The sequence below is a fragment of the Convolutriloba macropyga genome, chromosome 7 (genome assembly GCF_964194025.1).
Source record: "Convolutriloba macropyga chromosome 7, txConMacr16.3, whole genome shotgun sequence".
Lineage (NCBI taxonomy): Eukaryota > Metazoa > Xenacoelomorpha > Acoela > Convolutidae > Convolutriloba > Convolutriloba macropyga.
In genome coordinates this window covers 67407768-67425342 of record NC_134474.1, presented here as the reverse complement: position 1 = coordinate 67425342, position 17575 = coordinate 67407768, and positions in this window count along the sequence as shown.

Genomic DNA, 17575 nt, shown 5'->3' with positions numbered 1-17575 from the left:
AAATTGTAATTCAGCAACAATTTAAAAACTAGCTCCGTTTTCAAACATCATGACGGACCACAGACAGCCAAAAAAAGTCAAACAGTTGTCAAAAAACTATTTTATCTTACAATTCGTTTGGGTAGAGCGTAACCTACTGTACAAGAAAAAAGTGAAAACCAAAATGTTGCTTCTTCTCAAGTAGATTTAATAAAGACTAGTTTATTAAGTGATGCAGCAGTAAGAAACTGTATGAAAAAAATTCGGGTAGAGCACACGATATCTGATCTGGATTCTCCTGGACTACAAAACCTCTATGAACTTGTCTCCTGATACCCTTCATTAAAAACGAATCAGTTATACCACCATCAGCATCTAATTGATCCACAGGTTAATCCACTCGAAAAATTGCTCATAGAAAACATAATTTAATAAGCATACAGTTGTTTAATGTAAAAAATGATTATTTCACTTCAGTTGCATCAGAGAAATTTTTAATCGACAATAAAAAAACTCATAGGTAATAAATTGAGAGTCTTTTTCTTTAGACGACTGTATAGCTTGCTTTCATTTGCTGCTCCTTGTCATAGTAGGTGATTGAGTCCACTTTTCCCTCTTTCACAACTTTTTTGTGAATTTGTTGATGAAGACTGTTTTTGTTCAGAGAGATCTGAATCGGCACTGGCCGCATGGGCATTGCTAAAAGAGTTGGTTTCACCTTTTCATGAAATCGAAAGTAATCTAACAGCAAAAATACTTTTTATTCAAATCTAATTCATCGCCAGAGCATTTGATAAAATGTCTCCTCACTGCAGTTTGTCAACGAGAATCAATTGTCTCATCCCTGACCAAAGTGACAATCAAATGAATCTCAGACGTTTTGCAACAAAAATTTGTCAATTGTGGAGATAAAATCATTTGAAGTATTGACGGAATTAATGTTCAGACATATCGACGATTCATTCGTTAGCAAGTAGTAGAAAAGTTGAGATATCTTTTTGGCAAAATGTTTATTTGCTTGACAAGTTAAACAAGGAATAGCGAGCAAATCAGAAACAAGCTTTTCTATAAAAGCTCAAAATAACAATTTTTTCAAGTTTTTAATTCTTCATTGTCGAGATGTTTTCTTAAAGTCTCAGTTTTTTCTGTTCCTTTGGCATGAAACTTTGAGAAAGGAAATACAAACACTATGCTTTGAGCTCTCGGAGGTAAATAAGGCCATGGGTAATCTGCAATGTCCAAGCCAAACCATTGAGAAACTTTGAGACCCAATGATGAGATCTTCGCCAACTTGATGAAAGGGTTTTAAACGAGTTTGTTGGTTGCAATGAGATTGTGTATTTAATAAGATGTGTATTTACACTTTTTATGACGAAAACCTTCAAGGACAATAACAACCGGTGGAAATGTTAACGTTCCAACAAAGCGAATTTTTCAAAGTTTTAACAAACAGGCAAAAAAGCTATGCCAGTCACATGACCAAGATACTCAATTGTGACTGGACAGAGTTAAACATAAGAATGACAAGGTCCCTTCTTACTATATTAAAAAAATACTTTGAAATATTATTCTTGATTGAAAACATTAAACTACTTTCAAAGTGAAACAAACGTGTTCAGTGTTTAGAACATGAACGCTAATTCTACCACTAAGTTTTTACCAGATTGCGGTTCGCAATTAACCTTGTAAAAGTTTGCGCTTTCAATTTCTTGATTCCTGAAATAATTTTCAATTGTGCTTCCAACGCTTCTATGTCAAAAGGGAAATCACGGAGGTCAACATCAACCAGTTTTTCTAAAAAAAAAATCATCCATCTTGTTTATTCGTTTTTTTTTAAATTAAAAGTTGATTGTGCCAAAAGTTCAAATTTGACAGATCCTGTCCTAATAACCAAGCAAGTATTTTTTCTATTCAGCAACAACTATAATTATTATATCGAACTTTGTTTCTAATTGCTGCCAACTCTCCAATTGCTGCCGACTAATTATATGCCAACTCTCGTTTCCTTTAAAACACACTTTACTCTTTCATAAAAATTAGGCTCCAATCAACTCAAAACCCCTTAAAGGATAATTATATATATTAACAATTTTTTGAATCTGGGCAGGCGTTTACATATATCTTCTTTTCTGTTTTTTCCTCATTTGTGTCTACTGGAAAAGTGTAAAACACTCAATCTAATTTAATTCATTTTGTTTGAAATAATAATTCAGGTCTCAGAGATATCCTCGAAATGCAAAATCTTTAGTTTTTTTCCAATGATTACATTTAACCAAGAATCTCATTTGGTTCTAAAATTTTATGGGACCATCTACATTAAGCTTCTCAAATTCTTTGGATACATTATAAAAAGTTTTTTAAAGTTTTTGTCAAATATGGAGACAAAATCATTTGATGTATTGACGGAATCGATGTTCAGACAGATCGACGATTCATTCGTTAGCCAGTAGTGTAACAGTTGAGATTTCTTTTTGGCACAATGTTTATTTCCTTGACAAGTTGAACAGGGAATAGCAAGCAAATCACAAACAGGCTTTTCTTTATAAAAACTCAAAATTTCGATTTTTGGACAAAACTATTTTTCCAAAATAAATGCTTCTTTTGTCGAGATTTTGCATTGAGCTATCTGATGTAAATAAAAGCATGTGTAATCTGCAATGTCCAGGCTAAACCATTGAGGAACTTTGAGACCCAATGATGAGATCTTCGCTCATTTTATGACAGGGTTTTTAACGGGTTTGCTGGTTGCAATGAGATCGTGTCTTTATAGTTAGACTTTCTATCACAAAAACCTTCAAAATCAATAACAACCGGTTCCAGTGTTAACATTCCAACAAAGTGAATATTTCAAAATTTTAAAAAGCAGAAAAGCAATTACAGTCACATGACCAAGATACTCAATTGTGACTGGACAGAGTTAAACATAAGAGTAACCAGGTATCTTCTCACTAGATTTAAAATAACTGGAAGCTTCGTGAAGTATGGCATGTAATTTCAGTATTTTCAAAATTTGGAAATAGTTTTCTAACGAACAGTTATCAATACTAATCAATCTTCCGTACGGTCGCAATTTCAACGCAATAACAAAAGTAAAATCAGAGGACCAAGGTGCAGACAAGTTGCTGAAAAGTACAAAAACAAAAACCGTTGATCCGTTTTTGATTATTCTTTTATTAAATCCTTGTAAATATCGTAAAATTGTTTTTTACTGAATCGACCGTTGCTATATTTGCCATTTGGTTTCTGCAGAAATTCTCACAATAATGTCAAATTATACTAATAACTAAAGAAAACCGCCTAATTCCTCGATTTAGTGTCACATGATAACCCATTCCCTCTTTTTGGGTTATAAGACTTCTTTTTTCAAGTATCGTTCTATTCCGACTAGACAGGAGGAGAGCAAGGGTGGCGGAATAGAACAATACAAACTGCAATAAACAGCAGCGAAAATTTTTATAGCGCCTATTCTATTCTCACTTAACTGCCACTACACATTATTTTGAGGTTAAAGATCCAATTATAGACCCTATTTCATTACGTAGATGTTGTACACTTCTGTGGGGAAATTTTGCAAAACCTCAATACGGCATTGTATCTCTTTTAGAAAGAAACCTAGTAACATTTTGTTACATGGGCCCGCAATAACCTAAGTAAGTACCGTATATGTCTGTCCACGTGCGTATATTGTTCAAAACAAAGCTGAGAAATAATTGTTTTTGTGACTGTTTTTAGGCAGTTGTCTTAGACCGTTGTTTTAGCGTTTGTGAGCATTTGTGATCTTTTTTTTGACGTTGAACTTCTCTTTTGAACTATTTTTTGACAGATGATTTGGGTGCCGCCATTTCTTAGGCTGAAGTCAATTTCTCTACAGGATACTGAAAAGTTTTTGTTTTCTACAATTTAAAATTGATGAAAAAAAAATTTTTCATCTTAAAAATTTTTACGCCATTAATCAGACCGTTTACCTTAAAAATTCAAAAAAAAAAAATTTGGTATAAAATTTTTTTGAACAAATTTTCTACTACACTTTTTTGGTTTTCAGAAAACTGGGTCAGCGTTGCTTGAAGTTGTGCGAGCTAAAGTATCAGCTAGCACTGTGGAAAAACCAAGAAGTACACCAAGCTGTATTGAAAAAAATATGGTTTTTTTATTTTAATCTTTTTCCGGTTTTTTTCAGATTGGTGTGATCATTTCTATTTGTGAACCCAAACGCTCATTATAATTCATCTTTGAAGGAAAAAATGGATTTTCAGCTAAGGTTTTAATCTAAAAAACGACAGCAAATTAGAACCAGGCCACATGTACTTAAAAGGCCACATAAACTTAAAAACCAATGCAGCACTTAAATCAGTTTGGCGTTAGAGGTGCAGTGAAATATTAGTCTCGATTGCAAACATTAAATTACTTCCGAACTGAAACAAACGTGTTCAGCGTTTAGAACATGAACGCTAATTCTGCCACTAACCTTTTTATCAAAATGCGGTTCGCAAGTAAGCTTTTACAAGTTTGCGCTTTTAATTTTTTGACCTCGGAAAAAATTTTCAATTGTGCTTCCAAAGGGTTCTATGTCAAAGAAGAAATCACGGAAGTAAACATCAACCAGTTTTTCTTAAAAAAAGATCCATCTTGTTTATTCGGTTTCATGGAATTGAAAGTTGATTTTGGCAAAAATTCAAATTTCACAGATCTTGTCCTAATAACCAAGCAATTAATTTTTCTATTAAGCTAATCGCTCTTTGTTTCAGACGTCACTTCAAGAACTCCTATTACTTGGTGATATCAATCAAAAATCAATATTTTTTACACGTCAGAAAAAAGAGAAAAAACCTGAAATTTGCCTTTTATCTAATTTTTGTTGTAATATTAGACAGTATTTATCTCAATTTTACCTGTCTTTTTTAAATGAATGCAGTGACTATTTCTTAGGGCAAAATTTGTTTCCAAAATAGAAAAATGATAGAAAAAAAAATTCAAAGGCTTTTTTGGCGCCAGAGCAGTTGATATGTTGTTTCCTCAGTACAGTTTGTCCACGAGAATCAATTTTCTCGTCTCTGACCAAAATGACAATCAAATGATTCTCAGACGATATGCAACTAAAATTTGTCAAATATGGAGACAAAATCATTTGAAGTATTGACGGAGTTAATGTTCAGACAGATCGACGATTCATTCGTTACCCAGTAGTGGAAAAGTTGAGATTTCTTTTTGGCACAATGTTTATTTCCTTGACAAGTTGAACAGGGAAAAGCAAGCAAATCACAAACAGTATTTTCGTTATAAAAGCTCAAAATTTCCATTTTTGGACACAACAATTCTTCCAATTTTAATACTTCTTTGTCGAGATGTTTTCTTAAAGTCTCCCTTTTTTCTGTTCCTTTGGCATGAAACTTTGAGAAAGGTAAACCAAACTCTATGCTTTGAGCTATCTGAGGTAAATAAGGGCATGGGTAATCTGCAATGTCCAAGCTAAACCATTGAGAAACTTTGAGACCCAATGTTGAGATCTTCGCTCACTTGATGACAGGGTTTTAAACGAGTTTGGTGGATGCAATGACATCGTGTCTTTATATTTAGACTTCCTTTGACAAAAACCCTCAAAATCAATAACAACTGGTTGCACTGTTAACATTCCAACAAAGTGAATATTTCAAAGTTTTAAAAAACAGGCAAGAAAATGGCAGTCAGGTGACCAAGATACTCAATTGTGACTGGACAGAGTTAAACATAAGAGTAACCAGGTATCTTCTCACTAGATTTAAAATAACTGGAAGCTTCGTGAAGTATGGCATGTTATTTCAGTATTTTCAAATTTTCCAAATTTTTTTCTAACGAAGAGTTATCAGTACTAATCATTCTGTAGGGTCGCAATTTCAACGCAATAACAAAAGCAAGATCCTGACCAAGGTGCAGACAAGTTGCTGAAAAGCACAAAAACAAAAACCGTTGATCGTTTTTTGATTATTCTTTTATTAAATCCTTATAAATATCGTAAATTTTATTAACTAAATTGACCGTTGCTATATTTGCCCTTTGATCTCTGCACACATTCTCACAATAATGTCAATTTGTACTGATAACTATAGAAAACCGCTTGATTCCAGGATTTAGTGTCACATGACAAACCAACCCCTCTTTTTGGGTAATAAGACTACTTTTTACCAGTATCGTTCAATTCCGACTAGACAGGAGGAGAGCAAGGGTGGCGGAATAGAACTATACAAACTGCAATAAACAGCAGCGGAAAAATTTCATAGCGCCTACTCTATTCCCACTTAACTGCCACTTCACATTATTTTGAGGTTAAGGATCGAATTATAAACCCCATTTCATTACGTATGTATTGTACACTTCTCTGGGAAAATTTCGCAAAATCTCAATACGGCATTGTATCTCTTTTAGAAGGAAACTTAGTAAAATTTTGTTACATAGGCCCGCAATAACCCAAGTAAGTACCGTATATGTCTGTCCACGTGGGTATATTGTACAAAACAAAAGTGAGAAATAAATGTTTGTGACTGTTTATAGGCAGTTGTCTTAGACCGTTGTTTTAGCGTTAAAGAGCTTATGTGATCTTTATTTTTTGCTGTTGAACTTCTCTTTTGAACTATTTTTGACAGATGATTTGGGTAGACATTGTTCGTTTTCCTTAAAAATACCGCCATTTCTTAGGCTGAATTTTGTCATTAAGACCATTTCTTCAAAATGATATCCAAAGTATTTCGTTCCCTATAATTTAAAACTGATGAGAAAAAATTTTGCATCTTAAAAAGATTAACGCATTTAATCAGACCGTTTGCCTTGAAAATTCAAATAAAAAAAGTTGGTATAAAAATTTTTTGAACAAATTTTCTACTACACATTTTTGGTTTTTGAGAAAACTGAGTCAGCGCTGCTTGAAGTTGTGGGAGCTATACTTTACTTTGTTGAAAAATATTGTGCTTAACGCATATAACACTCAGACTTTAGATCAGAATTTGAAAACTCTGCAAATTGTATGTTCAGTTTTCTCTCAAGAGACTGAAATTTAGGCTGGTCATACTGGTAAAATTGAAAAACTGCTTGAAACCTTGGTGAAAAAATTGTAATTCAGCAACAATTTAAAAACTAGCTCCGTTTTCAAACATCATGACGGACCACAGACAGCCAAAAAAAGTCAAACAGTTGTCAAAAAACTATTTTATCTTACAATTGGTTTGGGTAGAGCGTAACCTACTGTACAAGAAAAAAGTGGAAACCAAAATGTTGCTTCTTCTCAAGTAGATTTAATAAAGACTAGTTTATTAAGTGATGCAGCAGTAAGAAACTGTATGAAAAAAATTCGGGTAGAGCACACGATATCTGATCTGGATTCTCCTGGACTACAAAACCTCTATGAACTTGTCTCCTGATACCCTTCATTAAAAACGAATCAGTTATACCACCATCAGCATCTAATTGATCCACAGGTTAATCCACTCGAAAAATTGCTCATAGAAAATATAATTTAATAAGCATACAGTTGTTTAATGTAAAAAATGATTATTTCAATTCAGTTGCATCAGAGAAATTTTTAATCGACAATAAAAAAACTCATAGGTAATAAATTGAAAGCCTTTTTCTTTAGACGACTGTATAGCTTGCTTTCATTTGCTGCTCCTTGTCATAGTATGTGATTGAGTCCACTTTTCCCTCTTTCACAACTTTTTTGTGAATTTGTTGATGAAGACTGTTTTTGTTCAGAGAGATCCGAATTGTCACTGGCCGCATGGGCATTGCTAAAAGAGTTAGTTTCACCTTTTCATGAAATCGAAAGTAATCTAACAGCAAAAAATAGTTTTTATTCAAATCTAATTCATCGCCAGTTTCACTGCAGTTTGTCAATGAGAATCAATTGTCTCATCCCTGACCAAAGTGACAATCAAATGAATCTCAGACGTTTTGCAACAAAAATTTGTCAATTGTGGAGATAAAATCATTTGAAGTATTGACGGAATTAATGTTCAGACATATCGACGATTCATTCGTTAGCCAGTAGTAGAAAAGTTGAGATATCTTTTTGGCAAAATGTTTATTTGCTTGACAAGTTAAACAAGGAATAGCAAGCAAATCAGAAACAAGCTTTTTTATAAAAGCTCAAAATAACCATTTTTGAACACAACAATTTTTCCAAGTTTTTAATTCTTCATTGTCGAGATGTTTTCTTAAAGTCTCAGTTTTTTCTGTTCCTTTGGCATGAAACTTTGAGAAAGGAAATACAAACACTATGCTTTGAGCTCTGGGAGGTAAATAAGGGCATGGGTAATCTGCAATGTCCAAGCCAGACCATTGAGAAACTTTGAGACCCAATGATGAGATCTTCGCCAACTTGATGAAAGGGTTTTAAACGAGTTTGTTGGTTGCAATGAGATTGTGTATTTAATAAGAAGTGTATTTACACTTTTTATGACGAAAACCTTCAAAGTCAATAACAACCTGTGGAAATGTTAACGTTCCAACAAAGCGAATTTTTCAAAGTTTTAACAAACAGGCAAAAAAGCAATGCCAGTCACATGACCAAGATACTCAATTGTGACTGGACAGAGTTAAACATAAGAATGACCAGGTCCCTTCTTACTATATTAAAAAAGTACTTTGAAATATTATTCTTGATTGAAAACATTAAACTACTTTTAAAGTGAAACAAACGTGTTCAGTGTTTAGAACATGAACGCTAATTCTACCACTAAGTTTTTATCAGATTGCGGTTCGCAATTAACCTTGTAAAAGTTTGCGCTTTCAATTTCTTGATTCCTGGAATAATTTTCAATTGTGCTTCCAACGCTTCTATGTCAAAGGGGAAATCACGGAAGTCAACATCAACCAGTTTTTCTAAAAAAAATCATCCATCTTCTTTATTCGTTTTTTTTTAAAACTAAAAGTTGATTGTGCCAAAAGTTCAAATTTGACAGATCCTGTCCTAATAACCAAGCAAATTTTTTTTCTATTCAGCAACAACTATAATTATTATATCGAACTTTGTTTCTAATTGCGTAGACTAATTATATGCCAACTCTCATTTCCCTTAAAACACACTTTACTCCTTCATAAAAATTAGGCTCCAATCAACTCAAAACCCCGTAAAGGATAATTATATTTATTAACAATTTTTTGAATCTGAGCAGGCGTTTACATATATCTTCTTTTCTGTTTTTTCTCATTTGTGTCTACTGGAAAACTGTAAAACAATCAATCTAATTTAATTCATTTTGTTTGAAATAATAATTCAGGTCTCAGAGATATCCTCGAAATGCAAAATCTTTAGTTTTTTTCCAATGATTACATTTAACCAAGAATCTCATTTGGTTCTAAAATTTTATGGGACCATCTACATTAAGCTTCTCAAATTCTTTGGATACATTATAAAAAGTTTTTTAAAGTTTTTGTCAAATATGGAGACAAAATCATTTGATGTATTGACGGAATCGATGTTCAGACAGATCGACGATTCATTCGTTAGCCAGTAGTGTAACAGTTGAGATTTCTTTTTGGCACAATGTTTATTTCCTTGACAAGTTGAACAGGGAATAGCAAGCAAATCACAAACAGGCTTTTCTTTATAAAAACTCAAAATTTCGATTTTTGGACAAAACTATTTTTCCAAAATAAATGCTTCTTTTGTCGAGATTTTGCATTGAGCTATCTGATGTAAATAAAAGCATGTGTAATCTGCAATGTCCAGGCTAAACCATTGAGGAACTTTGAGACCCAATGATGAGATCTTCGCTCATTTTATGACATGGTTTTTAACGGGTTTGCTGGTTGCAATGAGATCGTGTCTTTATAGTTAGACTTTCTATCACAAAAACCTTCAAAATCAATAACAACCGGTTCCAGTGTTAACATTCCAACAAAGTGAATATTTCAAAATTTTAAAAAGCAGAAAAGCAATTACAGTCACATGACCAAGATACTCAATTGTGACTGGACAGAGTTAAACATAAAAATAACCAAGTCATTTCTCACTAGATTTAAAAAACTGGAAGCGTCGTAAAGTAGGGCATGTAATGTCAATATTTTCAAAATTTTGAAATAGTTTTCTAACGAACAGTTATCAATACTAATCAATCTTCCGTACGGTCGCAATTTCAACGCAATAACAAAAGTAAAATCAGGACCAAAGTGCAGACAAGTTGCTGAAAAGTACAAAAACAAAAACCGTTGATCCGTTTTTGATTATTCTTTTATTAAATCCTTGTAAATATCGTAAAATTGTTTTTTACTAAATCGACCGTTGCTATATTTGCCATTTGGTCTCTGCAGAAATTCTCACAATAATGTCAAATTATACTAATAACTAAAGAAAACCGCCTAATTCCACGATTTAGTGTCACATGATAACCCATTCCCTCTTTTTGGGTTATAAGACTTCTTTTTTCAAGTATCGTTCAATTCCGACTAGACAGGAGGAGAGCAAGGGTGGCGGAATAGAACAATACAAACTGCAATAAACAGCAGCGAAAATTTTTATAGCGCCTATTCTATTCTCACTTAACTGCCACTACACATTATTTTGAGGTTAAAGATCGAATTATAGACCCTATTTCATTACGTAGATGTTGTACACTTCTGTGGGGAAATTTTGCAAAACGTCAATACGGCATTGTATCTCTTTAAAAAGAAACCTAGTAACATTTTGTTACATGGGCCCGCAATAACCTAAGTAAGTACCGTATATGTCTGTCCACGTGCGTATATTGTTCAAAACAAAGCTGAGAAATAATTGTTTTTGTGACTGTTTTTAGGCAGTTGTCTTAGACCGTTGTTTTAGCGTTTGTGAGCATTTGTGATCTTTTTTTTTTGACGTTGAACTTCTCTTTTGAACTATCTTTTGACAGATGATTTGGGTGCCGCCATTTCTTAGGCTGAAGTCAATTTCTCTACAGGATACTGAAAAGTTTTTGTTTTCTACAATTTAAAATTGATGAAAAAAAAATTTTTCATCTTAAAAATTTTTACGCCATTAATCAGACCGTTTACCTTAAAAATTCAAAAAAAAAAATTTGGTATAAAATTTTTTTGAACAAATTTTCTACTACACTTTTTTGGTTTTCAGAAAACTGGGTCAGCGTTGCTTGAAGTTGTGCGAGCTAAAGTATCAGCTAGCACTGTGGAAAAACCAAGAAGTACACCAAGATGTATTGAAAAAAAATTTTTTTTTATTTTAATCTTTTTCCGGTTTTTTTCAGATTGGTGTGATCATTTCTATTTGTGAACCCAAACGCTCATTATAATTCTTCTTTAAAGGAAAAAATGGTTTTCCAGCTAAGGTTTTAATCTAAAAAACGACAGCAAATTAGAACCAGGCCACATGTACTTAAAAGGCCACATTTACTTAAAAACCAATGCAGCACTTAAATCAGTTTGGCGTTAGAGGTGCAGTGAAATATTAGTCTCGATTGCAAACATTAAATTACTTCCGAACTGAAACAAACGTGTTAAGCGTTTAGAACATGAACGCTAATTCTGCCACTAACTTTTTTTTTATCAAAATGCGGTTGGCAATTAACCTTTTACAAGTTTGCGCTTTTAATTTTTTGACCTCGGAAAAAATTTTCAATTGTGCTTCCAAAGGGTTCTATGTCAAAGAAGAAATCACGGAAGTAAACATCAACCAGTTTTACTTTAAAAAACATCCATCTTTGTTTATTCGTTTTCATGGAATTAAAAGTTGATTTTGGCAAAAGTTCAAATTTGCTAATCGCTCGTTCTATTAAGCTAATCGCTCTTTGTTTCAGACGTCACTTCAAGAACTCCTATTACTTGGTGATATCAATCAAAAATCAATATTTTTTACACGTCAGAAAAAAGAGAAAAAACCTGAAATTTGCCTTTTATCTAATTTTTGTTGTAATATTAGACAGTATTTATCTCAATTTTACCTGTCTTTTTTAAATGAATGCAGTGACTAATTCTTAGGGCAAAATTTGTTTCCAAAATAGAAAAATGATAGAAAAAAAAATTCAAAGGCTTTTTTGGCGCCAGAGCAGTTGATATGTTGTTTCCTCAGTACAGTTTGTCCACGAGAATCAATTTTCTCGTCTCTGACCAAAATGACAATCAAATGATTCTCAGACGATATGCAACTAAAATTTGTCAAATATGGAGACAAAATCATTTGAAGTATTGACGGAGTTAATGTTCAGACAGATCGACGATTCATTCGTTACCCAGTAGTGGAAAAGTTGAGATTTCTTTTTGGCACAATGTTTATTTCCTTGACAAGTTGAACAGGGAAAAGCAAGCAAATCACAAACAGTATTTTCGTTATAAAAGCTCAAAATTTCCATTTTTGGACACAACAATTCTTCCAATTTTAATACTTCTTTGTCGAGATGTTTTCTTAAAGTCTCCCTTTTTTCTGTTCCTTTGGCATGAAACTTTGAGAAAGGTAAACCAAACTCTATGCTTTGAGCTATCTGATGTAAATAAGGGCATTGGTAATCTGCAATGTCCAAGCTAAACCAATGAGAAACTTTGAGACCCAATGATGAGATCTTCGCTCACTTGATGACAGGGTTTTAAACGAGTTTGGTGGTTGCAATGACATCGTGTCTTTATATTTAGACTTCCTTTGACAAAAACCCTCAAAGTCAATAACAACTGGTTGCACTGTTAACATTCCAACAAAGTGAATATTTCAAAGTTTTAAAAAACAGGCAAACAAATGGCAGTCACGTGACCAAGATACTCAATTGTGACTGGACAGAGTTAAACATAAGAGAAACCAGGTATCTTCTCACTAGATTTAAAATAACTGGAAGCTTCGTGAAGTATGGCATGTTATTTCAGTATTTTCAAATTTTCCAAATTTTTTTCTAACGAAGAGTTATCAGTACTAATCATTCTGTAGGGTCGCAATTTCAACGCAATAACAAAAGCAAGATCCTGACCAAGGTGCAGACAAGTTGCTGAAAAGCACAAAAACAAAAACCGTTGATCGTTTTTTGATTATTCTTTTATTAAATCCTTATAAATATCGTAAATTTTATTAACTAAATTGACCGTTGCTATATTTGCCCTTTGATCTCTGCACACATTCTCACAATAATGTCAATTTGTACTGATAACTATAGAAAACCGCTTGATTCCAGGATTTAGTGTCACATGACAAACCAACCCCTCTTTTTGGGTAATAAGACTACTTTTTACCAGTATCGTTCAATTCCGACTAGACAGGAGGAGAGCAAGGGTGGCGGAATAGAACTATACAAACTGCAATAAACAGCAGCGGAAAAATTTCATAGCGCCTACTCTATTCCCACTTAACTGCCACTTCACATTATTTTGAGGTTAAGGATCGAATTATAAACCCCATTTCATTACGTATGTATTGTACACTTCTCTGGGAAAATTTCGCAAAATCTCAATACGGCATTGTATCTCTTTTAGAAGGAAACTTAGTAAAATTTTGTTACATAGGCCCGCAATAACCCAAGTAAGTACCGTATATGTCTGTCCACGTGGGTATACTGTTCAAAACAAAAGTGAGAAATAAATGTTTGTGACTGTTTATAGGCAGTTGTCTTAGACCGTTGTTTTAGCGTTAAAGAGCTTATGTGATCTTTATTTTTTGCTGTTGAACTTCTCTTTTGAACTATTTTTGACAGATGATTTGGGTAGACATTGTTCGTTTTCCTTAAAAATACCGCCATTTCTTAGGTTGAATTTTTTCATTAAGACCATTTCTACAAAATGATATCCAAAGTTTTTCGTTCCCTATAATTTAAAACTGATGAGAAAAAATTTTGCATCTTAAAAAGATTAACGCATTTAATCAGACCGTTTGCCTTAAAAATTCAAATAAAAAAGTTGGTATAAAAATTTTTTGAACAAATTTTCTACTACACATTTTTGGTTTTTGAGAAAACTGAGTCAGCGCTGCTTGAAGTTGTGGGAGCTAAAGTATCAAATAGCACTGTAAAAAAGTCAAAAAGTACAAGCTGTATTGAAAATAATAACAATTGAGATTATCATGGTTTTTCTGCTTTCAGCCTTTTTCGGCTTTTTCAGAGTGTTAGAATAATTTCTATCTCTGAAACCAAACGCTCAGTATAATTCATCTTTAAAGGAAAAATGGATTTCTAACTCAGGTTTTCAGCAAAAAACGACAGAAAATCAAAACCAGTCTATTTAATTTAATATTAACAATTCGAAAAAGAAAATTGAAGCACACACCCTCATTATTTCTTCGCGTATTTTTATTTTCAAAAGTGGTAGAAAGAAACAACTAATCTGTTAGAAATAGCGATCGAAATTTTAACTCAAGAAATGTGACGCCATTTCTTAGGCTGAAGTCTATTTCTCAAAATGATACTGAAAAGTTTTCGTTTTCTACAATTTAAAATTGATGAAAAAAATTTTTCATCTTAAAAATTTTTACGCCATTGATCAGACCGTTTACCATAAAAATTCAAATAAGAAAAAATTGGTATAAAATTTTTTTGAACAAATTTTCTACTACACTTTTTTGGTTTTCAGAAACTGGGTCAGCGTTGCTTGAAGTTGTGCGAGCTAAAGTATCAGCTAGCACTGTGGAAAAACCAAGAAGTACACCAAGCTGTATTGAAAAAAATATGGTTTTTTTTATTTTAATCTTTTTCCGGTTTTTTTCAGATTGGTATGATCATTTCTATTTGTGAACCGAAACGCTCATTATAATTCATCTTTAAAGGAAAAAATGGATTTCCAGCTAAGGTTTTAATCTAAAAAACGACAGCAAATTAGAACCAGCTTTTTTTAATTAATAATAACCATTCGAAAAAGAAAATGAAGCTCACATCACCATTGTTTCTTCGTGGATTTTTTTTTTCAAACATGGTAGAAAGAAACATCTAATCTGTTAAATTTTGCGATCGAAACTTCAATTCAAAAAGGGGTTCTACAACTGCTCCACATAATCATTTTTTTGGCGGGTAGATGATTATGTTCTTTATTATTACTCACCATTCTATCCATCATGAGATTTTTTAGAGAGTTGGTTTTTATGAACCACTTACAGGCCACATGTACTTAAAAACCAAGGCAGCACTTAAATCAGTTTGGCGTTAGAGGTGCAGTGAAATATTAGTCTCGATTGCAAACATTAAATTACTTCCGAACTGAAACAAACGTGTTCAGCGTTTAGAACATGAACGCTAATTCTGCCACTAAGTTTTTTAATCAAAATGCGGTTCGCAATTAACCTTTTACAAGTTTGCGCTTTTAATTTTTTGACCTCGTAAAAAATTTTCAATTGTGCTTCCAAAGGCTTCTATGTCAAAGAAGAAATCACGGAAGTAAACATCAACCAGTTTCTCTCAAAAAAACATCCATCTTGTTTATTCGTTTTCATGGAATTAAAAGTTGATTTTGGCAAAAGTTCAAATTTGACAGATCTTGTCCTAATAACCAAGCAATTATTTTTTCTATTAAGCTAATCGCTCTTTGTTTCAGACGTCACTTCAAGAACTCCTATTACTTGGTGATATCAATCAAAAATCAATATTTTTTACAGGTCAGAAAAAAGAGAAAAAACCTGAGATTTGCCTTTTATCTAATTTTTGTTGTAATATTAGACAGTATTTATCTCAATTTTACCTGTCTTTTTGAAATGAATGCAGTGACTAATTCTTAGGGCAAAATTTGTTTCCAAAATTGGAAAATGATAGAAAAAAATTTCAAACGCTTTTATTGGCGCCAGAGCCGTTGATATGTTGTTTCCTCAGTACAGTTTGTCCACGAGAATCAATTTCCTCGTCTCTGACCAAAATGACAATCAAATGATTCTCAGACATTGTGAAACTGAAATTTGTCAAATATGGAGACAAAATCATTTGAAGTATTGACGGAATTAATGTTCAGACAGATCGACGATTCATTCGTTACCCAGTAGTGGAAAAGTTGAGATTTCTTTTTGGCACAATGCTTATTTCCTTGACAAGTTGAACAGGGTAAAGCAAGCAAATCACAAACAATATTTTTGTTATAAAAGCTCAAAATTTCCATTTTTGGACACAACAATTCTTCCAATTTTAATACTTCTTTGTCGAGATGTTTTCTTAAAGTCTCCTTTTTTTCTGTTCCTTTGGCATGAAACTTTGAGAAAGGAAAACCAAACTCTATGCTTTGAGCTATCTGAGGTAAATAAGGGCATGGGTAATCTGCAATGTCCAAGCTAAACCATTGAGAAACTTTGAGACCCAATGTTGAGATCTTCGCTCACTTGATGACAGGGTTTTAAACGAGTTTGGTGGATGCAATGACATCGTGTCTTTATATTTAGACTTCCTTTGACAAAAATACTCAAAGTCAATAACAACTGGTTGCACTGTTAACATTCCAACAAAGTGAATATTTCAAAGTTTTAAAAAACAGGCAAAAAAATGCCAGTCACATGACCAAGATAGTCAATTGTGACTGGACAGAGTTAAACATAAGAGTAGACAGGTATCTTCTCACTAGATTTAAAAAAACTGGAAGCATCGTGATGTACGGCATGTAATTTCAGTATTTTCAAATTTTCCAAATTTTTTTCTAACGAAGAGTTATCAGTACTAATCAGTACTAATCATTCCGTAGGGTCGCAATTTCAACGCAATAACAAAAGCAAGATCCTGTCCAAGGTGCAGACAAGTTGCTGAAAAGTACAAAAACAAAAAGCGTTGATCGTTTTTTGATTATTCTTTTATAAAATCCTTATAAATATCGTAAAACTTTTTTTACTAAATTGACCGTTGCTATATTTGCCCTTTGATCTCTGCACACATTCTCACAATAATGTCACTTTGTACTAATAACTAAAGAAAACCGCTTAATTCCAGGATTTAGTGTCACATGATAAACCAACCCCTATTTTTGGGTAATAAGACTACTTTTTACCAGTATCGTTCAATTCCGACCAGACAGGAGGAGAGCAAGGTAGGCGGAATAGAACAATACAAACTGCAATAAACAGCAGCGGAAAAATTTCATAGCGCCTATTCTATTCCCACTTAACTGCCACTTCACATTCTTTTGAGGTTAAGGATCGAATTATAAACCCCATTTCATTACGTTTGTATTGTACACTTCTCTTAGAAAATTTCACAAAATCTCAATACGGCATTGAATCTCTTTTAGAAGGAAACTTAGTAAAATTTTGTTACATAGGCCCGCAATAACCCAAGTAAATACCGTATATGTCTGTCCACGTGGGTATATTGTTCAAAACAAAAGTGAGAAATAAATGTTTGTGACTGTTTATAGGCAGTTGTCTTAGACCGTTGTTTTAGCGTTAAAGAGCTTATGTGATCTTTTTTTTTTGCTGTTGAACTTCTCTTTTGAACTATTTTTGACAGATGATTTGGGTAGACATTGTTCGTTTTCCTTAAAAATACCGCCATTTCTTAGGCTGAATTTTTTCATTAAGACCATTTCTTCAAAATGATATCCAAAGTATTTCGTTCCCTATAATTTAAAACTGATGAGAAAAAATTTTGCATCTTAAAAAGATTAACGTATTTAATCAGACCGTTTGCCTTAAAATTTCAAATAAAAAAGTTGGTATAAAAATTTTTTGAACAAATTTTCTACTACACATTTTTGGTTTTTGAGAAAACTG